Below are 13,390 nucleotides of genomic sequence, written 5' to 3' on the forward strand. Positions count from 1 at the left end.
ACATGTGCCCAATTTCAAATTATTTCACTTACACTAGTTTTTAAATTATTTAAAAAAGTTAATAAATATTTTTTGAAGTTAACACCCCCAATATTTATATCAACTTCAATATGTAATGTAAGAAAATCTATGAGATACCTCTTGAAAAAACATTGAACAGTTCTTTCAAGTTTTTTCAGGGCTAATAAATTCAAAATAATTACAATTTGTCTCATTTGTAGATACAGTACTAACCTTTCAGTTAGATTAATCATGTTTTATTATCGTTTTTTTTTAAATGAAACTTTATCACTAGTAATAAAAACATTAAAATACATTGTTATGTTAATCGCATGTGTAACTATTGTTTTACAAAATAATGGAGAATAGTTTTTTTAGAAATGATTCATTTTTATCTTTATAACAACAATATATACCTAAATCAACTTCCACATGCATTTAAAATAGTTCAATTTATATATTGATGCGTTGATATGCCTCATACAACTTGCACGCCATCAAGGAAGTTACCTACGCCACTGATAAATACAGTAATTTTCCGTCAATGCTGATGGGATAAGTATATGTTTCCATCATACGCATAACTGTGGATATGAAGATACAATACTGTTTAGATATCTGTTGTAATCATTTTATATCAGTTTATCGCAGTAACAATTTAAATCAAGCAATGTTAAATTTAAATCCATTGAACCCAACCACTTGTTGCTCGGATTGTACACGTGACCGGCGGTGGGGACGACCGCATGTTTCAAGACAAGACATAACACGGCAGCGAAACAACCAACGCTAGTGCGGAGTGAGGGGAGTATTGCGATCGAGTTGGCCTAGCCTGCGCCGTATATCGCGTTCGCGACCGGCAGTTGTTTGTGCTCATCTCTAAAACAAAAACAGGGAACTATGAACTTAATTGAAATGTAAACGATAATAATTAGAATTTATTGTTAGGAAAGTAGTGATTAGTATTTAGTTTTAGTTTTTAGCTCATTATATTAAGTTCGTGCGTTGTCGATCGCGATACACGTGTTTGTGTTGGTACTTGTTTATTTACTGTGTTTAATGTTGAATTGGCAATAACACGTGCATTTCGTTCAAGTGTTGTGTGTTCTGGTTTATTTCCGTTGATATTAAGTTATCGAAAGGTTTTTTTGTTTTGAAAGTGTCAATTTGGATTTCTCATTTTATCTTCGGACCTTGAGGTTTGTTATTTATTATACTACTTAATTAATTAAAAATATTAGGAATTGAGTAGGTAATAATGTAGGTAGATAGGTAGATGGATGTTTTGTAAGACATATATAGGGCCAAGTATTTTTTCTTTCGAGTAGTTAATTAATCGTCAAAGAAAAATACCCTGTTAGTCCAGGAAAGAATGTTCAATAAATACTATCTGGCCTATTTCGAATCACGATAGCCAAGTACTTAACATCCAATCGCCTTGTTGAATTTTTAAAATTATCTAAGTAATTGTAGGGTCTGATTTCAAATCATGATCACGAAATCACAGCAAAAAGATACTCAATACATAAAAAATAGTCCTGTATACCCTCGTGTATACCTATCTAATTGATGTTCAATTCTATTGGATATACTTTACCTAGATACAGAGGTTTCATGTCGATTATGTATGTTTTTAAATTTACCTCAAGCATTCAACATTTATAGGTACAGACATATAATATTTAAGAGGATGGTTTATGTTTATTATATTTTTAGTCTCGTATTTAGTACGAGATTTAGTACTATTAAAAATAATTCATATTTTTTATTTTCTGCTTCACAGCTAGGTTGCCAAATCTTGTTTTCTTAATTTTAAAACAAATCGTTTAAAAATTAAAAATACAAATAAAACAACATTAAAAATACGTTCTATTTGAGATCTACTAAAAATGTATGTAATCCAACGGTTTAGTCATTTAGTCAGCGATTGTTGGATTGTAAAAAAAAAATTGTAGCTAAATAAATGGGAAAGTGTAAAATTCAGGACATTCACCCTGCAACAAGTTTTGGCAGGGTGCAGGCAAAATTTGCTGAAGTACAGTGCATTTATAAATGTCCGAATCCCACGTGACCAGATTTGTTTTGGCGCTCAGTAAATTTGTTTTTCTTATGTTGGTGTTTCAGAAATTATCAAGGAAAAATTACCAACTAAGACCCTAAATGAAATGTCAATTCAGAGGCGTTTGTATTAGTTTTTAACAAATTAATAAAACACTGAAACAATTTTATATGTTATTAATATTATTTTCATTATCTCTGAATTAACGTGGATACAAAAGAGACTATATTATTTAAAGGACAACCTTTCCCAATCAAAAAATACTTTTTCAATATAATATGGGATAAAAATTCAAAATATTTTAGGGGTGTGATTATTTTGTAAAAAAAATTAAAAAAAATTATATTATTTTTTCTATTGACAAGTGATAAAATAAATAAATATTTTAAAAAATATTTTAAAAATGGTTACTTAATAAGGTCAAGACGACATACCAAAATTTGTATGTGTTAAAAAATTGCAACTCTATTTCTGTTTTTTTTTTCGGTCTCTTTTCGCTTTTCAATTTTCTGTTTCCTGTACTTACCCAGAATTATGTGTTCATAATACGTGTTACTTTCTTATAAATTATCTACAGTCCCCATAATTTTTTTTAGGAATTTTTTCTATTTTACTGGTTTTTTTATTTTCCCCCAAGTTTTTCCCCTACTGCAATCCCTGTTTTACAAGTAGCAGTCTCCAACCAAATTTTTTTCTTTATAGCTAATACTACTTCTTTAATAATGTCCTATTGTTTTCCATTTGAAAAATGTGTTATTTTTATCAATTTATATTCTTCGAAGTTAACGTAATTTGTAGGACAATTTACATATATCGTTAATGTTATACAAATGCACTCTGTAAAGTTCGCTATTCATTCTACAAAATAACTTTACACCGTTAGCTAGCTATGTTTGCTAACAATGTGTCCGCTGAGGTTTACGCATAGTGTTGAAAAGTTTGAATTTCATAATAAGATTTTTGGCAACCCCCAACAGCAGAAATCGCCTGTACAGCTTAAACACGAGTTTAAACATCTCCCAAAACCACTCCGACAGCGAAGCACGTGTTCAAGAGTTCATCGCCATAAGCACCCAGATACTTAGTGAAAATCGAAATTTTCACCCATGTTGCGAATTCAACCACCTAAACTATCCACGGAGCCGCAAAATGCTCCAAAAACACTTAGCCGCAGCAGATGGTAGCCAAAGAGACCATACCATCACACATTCACATCAGACACTCAAAAAGCGACTTTAGAATTTTTCCGAAACACCAAGAATGTTATGAAATCTGTGCTGGAACACGAAACTAAGCTCTCTTATATAAAATCGACACGATCTCAAAGACCGCCCAGATACAACGATACTTTTTATAATCCGAATTCGAACATTTAAATCGGCCAGGATTATGTGATCAATATCAACTTTTTAGCTAAACCGAAAAACAATGAAGGTACACGAAAAATGTCAAAACAAATGTGCTAAAAATAAAACCGTGGGAAAACCGCAAGAGTAATTTAGTGTATAGTCTTTCCGATATTGAAGAACCAACAGATTGACAGTATGTACCACGTTCGGTCGCTGACGCAGCAACTCGGCATTGAAATATTTGAAAAACTTGTTCCCATATTTATTTAGCCGTACCCATAGTCTGGTCGAACTAAACGTGGAGGTGGTAGAAATGTATACGCCCAGTTGAAGAATGCGAGCGCGGGCAAAGGAAAACAAACACAGTTGCATTGGGCTACTGGGCAATAAATTTCAACAGCTGACAAGTGGTTGATAAATTGGCCAGCAGTGCAGTGGAGCAATGCGGAATTTGGTGTGATTCAGGTAATTTTAATTTATTATAAGCACCTTCTATCAATCATTCATATTACAATTGAGAAAGAGAGAAATAAGAGGGATATTTTGTTTACTAATATTGTCACAACATGGCATTTTGGAGACCTTTTGAAACGGAACAAAACGAAATTTACCACCAATATAATAAAATTGTTTGAGGACATAAATAATTAAAATATGTTGTTGGCCAAATGAACATATAATAACAATTTTCTACACATTATATATAAATTATTATAATTTTATACTTTTAGCAGAAAACTTTTTTAGGGACGCCTATAAAACTCATTAAATTTTATTGCTAGGCGTTTTTTGCATGTTCAACTGACTTCGGAAAGACTATACAAGCTTAAGTAATATTTGAGTAATAAATAGGTACTCCAGTGGTGTTGGGGTATTAAAACTATAACTTCCGTTATCTTGTGATGTGCACATGCGCTATCTTCCTTCCTCACCCCAGTCTCTCTATTATTTCACTAATATTGGAACAACACGGGCCACTGAGCCAGCTACCTACGAGAAACTGATGAACTGGGTTAGCAAAATGAGCCGTATTTCTATACTGCAAAGTATCATTGAGAAAACTGGAAGATTAGCGGCAATAAAAGAGCATGTCCTACACTTGAAAACATCGGGTCCCTCTGAGAATGAGTTAGAGGAAGTCGCAATAGAGAGAAACTCCAATCAGTGCCCAGTTCACGATGAATCTGGTGCGCAGTAATCCAAGTCCTCTTATATTAGTGAGAGCAACTGTGATAAGGGCCAATAGAGAGGATGGCATATGATTTTGATTTTCAACTGCTAGTAAATATAAAAAAAATAAAAACAGTTGAAAATAAAAAAAACGAAGTACCTACTTAAATAGAAAAAGTGTTATACTTAATAAAGTAAAATTTCTTTCGAGTTGCATCAAAACATGGGAATGTTTTTAGGATATATTTACATATACAATGGTAATACTTAGTGAATTACTGCAAACATAAATATCTGAATTAAAAAATTAAATGCCTTTTTTTTATTACTAAAATGAATGTAATGTGCTGTTTTTTATGTTTAATAAGGATCATTAATAAACTGTCATAGGCATCGCATTTCTACAAAAACTTACTTTCCTTCTATTTTAGTAATACTCGAGGTAATACTGAGTGAATTGTACTGCAAAGATAAATATTTGAATTTAAAAATTAAATGCCTTTTTTATTACTAAAGTGAAAGGAATGTGTTTTTTATGTTTTAATAAGAACTATTTTGTTTTACTAAAGATTGAAACATTTTTTTTTCAAAGTTTAGGTATCCCCGTACTTATGAAAATGAAAGTCTTAGAACATGAAAATTAATTAATGTATTAGTTTTACTCGTAAAAAATATTAACAAAATATTAATAATAAATGACTAAGTATACATTTAATAATTTCTTATAACTACCTATTTAACCAGATATTAGGCACTATTACATTAGGTACCTACTAACCGAGCTAAAAATTCAAAAAACTTAATACTTAATAAAATAAAATGTCCTACCTAATTACGACACTAGTATTTTGTTATTTTAACTAAAAATTAGTTGTAACATTAAAAACACAATTGTTATAAACAATACTTGCTTAGCTGTTAAAGTTGTTGTTTGTGTGTTTGTGAAATTGTGGCTCCAGTCCAACGATACAGTGTAGGAAAGTACCGATGGTCTATCAGAAGCTACGTGAGAGCGATAAAGTAAGCCATAGAAATCCATGTGATAGACAAGGATGGCTATAATGAAGGCGTCTAATAGTCAACGCCCATTTCGCCCTACCACAAATAAGAAGTGGATCTTATTTTTTAAACCAATCCGATGATTTCCATTTGGGGTTCGGTGTTAGAAACAATCCGTCAACTTTAATTGAATTATCACGTTTTTCAATTAATTTATGGAACAGTCTAACTGGACAAACTCCAGGATTTTGTGTATTTTCAATTAGCGACTTGCTATCAGATATATGCGGTCTTTGTAAAGATGGGGTTATACTCCACCCCTCCAAGCTAATGGAAACCACTTGGTGTATCCTCATCCCATATTTTTAATATTTGTTTATAATCTTCGCACTTCTCTTTCTTTTTCTGGGTCCTTTTGTAGCTGTCTTCTCTTTGCGTCGTAAGCTGCCCCTCTAAATTCCACATCATTAAAAGGATCAAATTTAATATCTGATACTTTTAAAAAAAAAGTTTGAAGTTGTTTTGCGGTAGAGTTCCACATAACCTAAAAAAAAACAAGAACATAATTTTAGCTTTTTTTGTCAAATAATCTAAAAGTACGTAATTTACCTTAACGACAGATTCTTTGTAATCATCAGAATTTTTCTTTTTCACGTTAAACGCATAATCTTCCAAAATTGATGCCAACGCAGTCATCGATATTATTGGATCTTCAACATTGTAGGATCTTTCCGCACAAAAAACTAGGAACTGCCTCCATACGCTTAATTTCGACTTCTTCGTATTTTGGGGCGTTAAATTTGCCACTTCTGCTTTTATGTTTTCGGAATTTTCATTGCCAAAACGAGCCATTTTTTAATTTAAAAAAACGCGTGAAAATGCGATTAAATTATGTGACGTTTAAGTGACAAAACAAAGTCTACCTGTCAAGCCAACTTTATTTTGGCGAAATAAGTTTCAAAATGAAACATGTCAAATTTTTTAAATAAATTTTGGTTGTAAAATTTTCTTACCGAAACCCCCACGTCCTTGAATTAATGTCCGGAAATTTTTCCTCAATCACGCATTTTTCTAGAAAATGCGTTCCTTCGGAAAAATTTCCGGAAATAATTGAAGTACTTACTATGGAGATTATAAGTGAAAAAAATTACTAAAGCCGCTCTGGGCAGTGTGAACACATAACTATTTATTTTTATTCCGCATTTGAGTGATTTCAACTGAGAATAACACCGTTTCCACAAATTACTTGTGTTCGGTCGTTTCGAAGAAGGTATTTCATAAGGTATATCCCGGTATATCCGAGGATATATCGATCACCCTGTATATTGATATGTATTTTTTTTTGTAAATTGGTACACTTTATCACTTTACTCTGAAATAGCAAAAATAAGAAATAAGTACCCGCCTCGGTACCCGCTATAATCTTTGTACTAATAGAATATAATATAACCTGCCTACTTTCAAAATAGACACGTTAGCCGCTAATCACAAGGTACAACTATTATTATAGTTAACGTTAAGAATGAAACGACATCATTAACATAAATTAATTACATGAGAAAGGTGGACACCTATTTCGCAAGAATATGATTTGCATTGATTTGAGGTTGTAATATTTTGTCAGTCTATAATCATTAATTATTTTTTACCGTGCGGGAAACCGTTCACAAAACATGTACGCTAAAATACTCATTAATTACCCAAGTATTACTCGAAAATAATAGAAGCACAGAGAAATACTTAAGTATTACTTAAATTGTACTCATAATTACCTACTTAAATATTACTTAAATTTGCACATCAAATTTCTTCTGGATAATATGGAGTAATTCTTGGGTATTAAAATAATTACGTCACAGATATGATGCGTGCACCTCTCTCCTCACCCCGGTGTTTCTATTATTTGAGTAATTCTTGATAATGATAAAATTGAGTATTTAATTTTGTATGTATACAGATTTTGGGCAGCAGTATCCCCCTTTGCAAAAGTCCAAAAACCTTTAAAAAGTTTGGTCATTGTAATGTAAGAGAAACATGTTAAAAAATTAATATTGACAAAAATGAAAAAAAAAAATGTAAATATCACTTCGACAAATGTACAAAAAATTAGCTTGCCTTACACTTTTTTCGAGGGGCGATCCGCTGATGTAATCTTCGTACGTTTGCCCTGGAATCTTTATGTATTCTACGTAATCTTATCTGTAATCTATGTAATCTATCTGTAATCTACGTAATCTTATCTGTAATCCTCGCTGTAATCTATGTAATCAGCTAATGAATTTCGTCGATGTAGTCGTTGTACAACGCCCCCCTATCTCATTTTCCAAAAAATGCCACAGAAACCTCGACAGAAATCTATATGGTGCGATTGGTGTGTTCCGAAGGGCAATCCGCCAAGGAAAAAACAGACGAAGGTTACACAATTTCTGAAATCTCTTGTAATGTATCTGCAGATTTCAATATCAATTCAAAAAATATTACAAATTTCATATAAATAATCAAGATTACAACACATTTCAGGAGATTTCAGAGTTATTTTAGTAGATTTCAATGATTACTTAAGATTTCAATAGGATTATTAGAAATTAAAAGAATATTTCAAAATTTCTTAATAAGGTTTCAAGGAATACGGGAAGATTACAATAAGTTTTGAATGTCCATTTGAACAAAAATAATTGAATTAACTTCAAATGTCATTAATTTCATTCATTAACAGTAGTACTTTGATTAAGAATTTCCAGTATCAGGCATTTTTTGGGCAAAAATTGTAACATTCTGATTAAGTTTTTTGTTCGAATGAACGTTAAAAACATTTTGTCATGACAAAAATGATAATGCTATTTTGAAAGTAGGTAAGTATTTTCCCAAAAACTAATAAATAAAAAATATATTAAGCTTTTATTAATACTTGCATTTAATACTTTACTTGTATACAGTGTGTTTAAAAAAGACGCGGCAATATTTAAGGGAGTGATTGCTCAGGTCAGTTTATAAAAAAAGTCCTATAAACATAGGTCCGCAAACGCTTCGTTACCGATCTACAGAATGTGAAATTTCATTAAAAAACAGTAAAAATTAAATTTCTCTAAAACGCAGCCCCTTATTATTACCTACTACAAACAACAGTATGTACCACATTTCAAAAATCAATCAAATTTGATAATTTGAATTTCTTTGTTCAATAATTTAAATTTCTCAATTAAAACAACATTGGGTTTAGGTGCGCAATAAAATGTTTTTTATTTTTTTACTCAATAACGGTGTGACGTACGGTGCGTATAATCTGAGGAAAGCTTTCTTCTTCATAATTGAACAAGGAATTAAAAAATTATATTTTTAGAAAAACCAGCGGGGTCCTATTTTTTTCATTAAAAATAGCTAGTCACTGGTAAGACTAAAAAATCGTTTTGTATTGCAAAGTACGCGTCTGCCATAGCTATTGACAGGCCTAAAATTTCATTATAATATCAAGAGGTTTTGGAGAAATTTAATTTTTACTGTTTTTTTAATGAAATTTCAACATTCTGTAGATCGGTAACGAAGCGTTTGCGGACGTATGTTTATAGGAACTTTTTTTTATAAAATGATCTGGGCAATCGCCCCCTTAAATATTGCCGCGTCTTTTTTAAATACACTGTATACAGGTAAAGTATTAAATACAAGTGTTAATAAAAGCTTAAAATATTTCTTATTATTTATTTTTTGGGAAAATGTTTATTTTATGTTACTTCTATTTTTTTATTTTTATTAGTTTATTGGATTATTATATTTTTATCTTTCAATAAAAATATATACTTACCTACTTTCAAAATGGCGTTATCATTTTTGTCATGACAAAAAGTTTTTAACGTTCATTCGAACAAAAACTTAATCAGAATGTTACAATTTTTGCGTAAAAATGATACTGGAAATTCTTAATCAAAGCACTACTGTTAATGAATGAAATGAATGACAGTTGAAGTTAATTCAATTATTTTTGTTCAAATGGACATTCAAAACTTATTGTAATCTTCCCGTATTCCTTGAAATATTATTAAGAAATTTTGAAATCTTCTTTTAATTTCGAATAATCCTATTGAAATCTTAAATAATCATTGAAATCTACTAAAATAACTCTGAAATCTCCTGAAATGTTTTGTAATCGGTTGAAAGATATTGTAATCTTGATTATTTATATGAAATTTGTAATTTTTTTTTAATCGATATTGAAATCTGCAGATACATTACAAGAGATTTCAGTAATTTTGTAATCTTCGTACGTTTTTTCCTTAGCGGATCGCCCCTCGGCATAAATATTACTCAGTATTACCTACTCAAATATTACTCAAGCGTGTACACTAAATTACTCCTGCGGTTTTCTCAGTGCACATGAAACAAAATTCCAGAATTGTTACTACAGTTATTGTTATCAGCAAAAGTTGTTTTGTAGTATTTACGAGTGTTAAATAAGTTGGTAGGTACTTTCGGATGACTCCGAAGAAAAAGGCAGTTTGATTTAGGTCGGGCGACTTAGGTGTCCATAAAATAGGTGATTCGATAAGTATTGACGCAGTAAAGGCTAAAAATGAAGTGTGTAGTGAGTAAAAGTTTATTTTTAATAGTTTACTTGTTTCGCTTAAACGACACAAAAAATTTTGGAGTGCATGGAATAATTTGTAAGTTATTTTTTTTCTGTGTTCAGCTATGTAAGGAAGTCTATGGTTTCATTAGAAATATTGCTAGAAAAGCAGCAGAAAAATGACTAATTATAACATGAATACTTTCAGTGACCATAAAAACTAGATTTTAATTTATGGAGAGGGCGGAAAGAACGTTAAACAACTTCCATCAGATAAAATTTTCGGAAGGAATTTGGCGGCAGATGGAAGTTTTCAAAAGAAAAGAAATAAGAGTTTTTAAACCCAGAGGGACAAGATATGAAGAACATTCGCTAAAGATGTTAAATGGCCTGCTAGACCTCCGGATCTCACTCCTATAGATTTCTTTCTTTGGCCTTATCTAAATGATATTGACTACCTTAAAAACAGAATAAGAGTAGAATGTCGGAGATTATATGAAGAAACACTAGAATGTGTTTGTAGAGTGGGAGTGATAAACAGAGCTATTCTGTGTTTGGAGAGCAAATTGAGGTCATTTTGAACATTTGAAATAAGTATTGTTTTAAATTGTATTATTATCGTATTAAATATAAGATACGTTACTTTAAAAAACATAGTAGCTTATTTTCGCAGCTGGCTATTATTTTTCAGAATAAAGCTACGAAAAGTAGGGTTCATCTTTTTTGCCGCTTTTCTAGCAATATTTCTAATGAAACTATAGACTTCGTTACATAGCTGAACGCAGAAAAAAATATCTTCTAGAATTGATAAAAAAATATATAGTGCGGCATTTGAACAAAAACAGTTGGCTATAGCACTTTTACCATAATGTTACCATGGAGGCGATCGAATAATGTCATTTGATAGAGTTTGAGCGGCAATTTAAAAATATATAGGGTTTGTTATAGCTATTTATTAAAATAAAAGAGATACAGGGCCGCCTCGAGGGCCGCGAATAACAAACTGAATCACTCGGTATATTATAGGAATTTTCTACACATTATTTACAAATTATTATAATTTTTTAACTTTAGCAGAAAACTTTTTTGGGGACGCCCATAAAACTAATTAAATTTTATTGCTAGACGGTTTTATACATGTTCAACTCACTTCTGAAAGACTATACCTCGGACTATACTAATAATTGTTTTTTCTTAATATTTCCAAGACTGATTTATATTAAAAACTGTTTTATTTTATTTTATCGAAATATTTTTTTTTAAAGAAAAATGTTAGAATATTTAAAAATAATATTTTTAGTTTGATAGTATTTAAGTAGGTATTTCCAAAATTTTCAAAAAATATGTTGGGTATACTTTGTAATAGTAAAATACCTATCTAACATCAAATTAAGAACACTAACTTATTTGTAATGCAGTACACCGTAATGGTATACAAGATGGTTTTAAAATTCGAACCCGAAATGTAAATCTTTAGTTACCATTTTGGGTCGATTTTGGGTCCTGATTAGCAGGAACATTAGAAAAAAATTGTAGGGATAATTTTGACCATTATGGTATGCACTTCCAAGAGGTTAAGTAGATACATACCGGAACATCCCGTATATCCTCGAAAAAATGATAACTGCGAAGCGAACTACTACTTTTTTTTTACTTAGTTCTGTATAGTTATCACCTGAAAGTAATTTGTTCTTTCCAAGTTAGTATAGAACTTACCCATCTAACTTTTGCGGTTACATTTTATGCATAATTATCAAACAAGAGAACATTTTATGGGGATTCCGAGGCGGTTTATTAATATGTCATATTTTTTTTTATTATAATCAGTTGTGTATCGTTTATTTAAAAAAGATCCTGTTCACAAACGAGTACTATATTCACATTTCTAGCCTGCTGTTGTATGACTTTCAAAGATGACAATCAATTAAAAACAGGGATAGCTTTTCCTGCCAGTATATTGCTTATATAACGAAATATCGAGTCCTGTATTATTTTGATTTATCGGCGAATAACTCAAGGTTATGATACACCTATCGAAATCCTTTGTTGGTTTATAAATAGACGGCAACTCGACCGTATTGCTGAACGAATTAACAATGGTGTAGGTACTCGTCCATATTTCATGTTCACGCTGGCTTTGGAATGTGTTAAATTGCCTAGATGCTTAATGATAATAATTTAAAAAAATATATTAAGGCGCCCATAGCATTAAGCGAATTTATATCAGTGAGAAAAAATTTTACCTACACTTCTTTACTTTCATGACGTCAGTTAGTTAGTTAACTGGCTGTAGAATGTCCACATTTAGGTTGGGTTAAAAGTGTAAGCAACTATTTCTCGTGTAATTTTCTTCACTAGAATTAAATTTTGTAATATATGTATGTTAAATGAGAGAGGGTTTCTACCCCAAATAAATACCACTTAGGTCCTTTTACAATACCTATTTTATTTTACAACTACGTCACATTTAATTTACTCCGCCCCATTACGTCTCTCTACGTCGACTGTTGTTTCTCCCCACTTTTCTCGTTGATCTCGTCCGCCTGTCATCGAGTGGTTTCGTAGCAGTTGCGTAGTCGCAGATCGCAGATGCCTTAAGTAGGAAGATAGTCCGCAGTAGGGATCATGTAAGGGTTTAAGAACCCCTAAAGTACACCACCGTTAACATGGCCATTCTGCAGTTCGGGCGTCCTCGACCGAGAAACGAGTCTGTAACACAAATAAACCACCAGTACCTAGTCTCCTTTACACATCGGTTTATGCTGTTATATTACTGTCAAAACAAACATTGGTATCAGGATTCAATGTATCGACTGTTGAACTGAGACTACCTCAACATCGGCCTCATAAAATTTGACCCTGCAGCATTAGCAGTTTTGGTTTAATCAACATTTGTTTCAGCAACATAAAGGTTATTAGTACGGGTCCTTCTAGCAAAATTTTTAATTGAGAACTGACAAATTTTTGTTTAACTGTTCATTAAAAGCTCCCTTACACATTATTACTCATTTCTACTGCTCGGTAATTTTTTTCTTACTACTCTGTTTTACTACTAATTTTCGACATTTTCAACTCTGGCGCTGTTGTTCTTCTAGGTGGTACTGCCACCTTCTAGGTATAGTGGTACTGCCACTACCCTCCTTCTTAGACAAACACCTCTTAGACAAACACCAGGTGGTACTGCCACCTTTTAGGCATAGTGGTACTGCCACTACCCTTCTTCTTAGACAAACACCTCTTAGACAAACACCAGGT

The 13,390-nt window shown here is 31.6% G+C and overlaps 1 protein-coding gene across 1 annotated transcript in view; it reads left to right on the top strand.

Annotated features, from left to right (window-relative positions):
* Positions 1-794: 794 nt before the first annotated feature.
* Positions 795-13,390, top strand: part of LOC108908315 (cGMP-dependent protein kinase, isozyme 2 forms cD4/T1/T3A/T3B) — a 137,647-nt gene continuing 125,051 nt past the window's right edge. Inside the window, exon 1 of the mRNA XM_018712337.2 lies at positions 795-1,199. The gene's annotated coding sequence lies outside the window, so the exon portion shown is untranslated. The remainder of the gene's footprint in view (positions 1,200-13,390) is intronic.

Source organism: Anoplophora glabripennis, unplaced genomic scaffold (genome assembly GCF_000390285.2).
Source record: "Anoplophora glabripennis isolate ALB-LARVAE unplaced genomic scaffold, Agla_2.0 scaffold198, whole genome shotgun sequence".
Classification (NCBI taxonomy): domain Eukaryota; kingdom Metazoa; phylum Arthropoda; class Insecta; order Coleoptera; family Cerambycidae; genus Anoplophora; species Anoplophora glabripennis.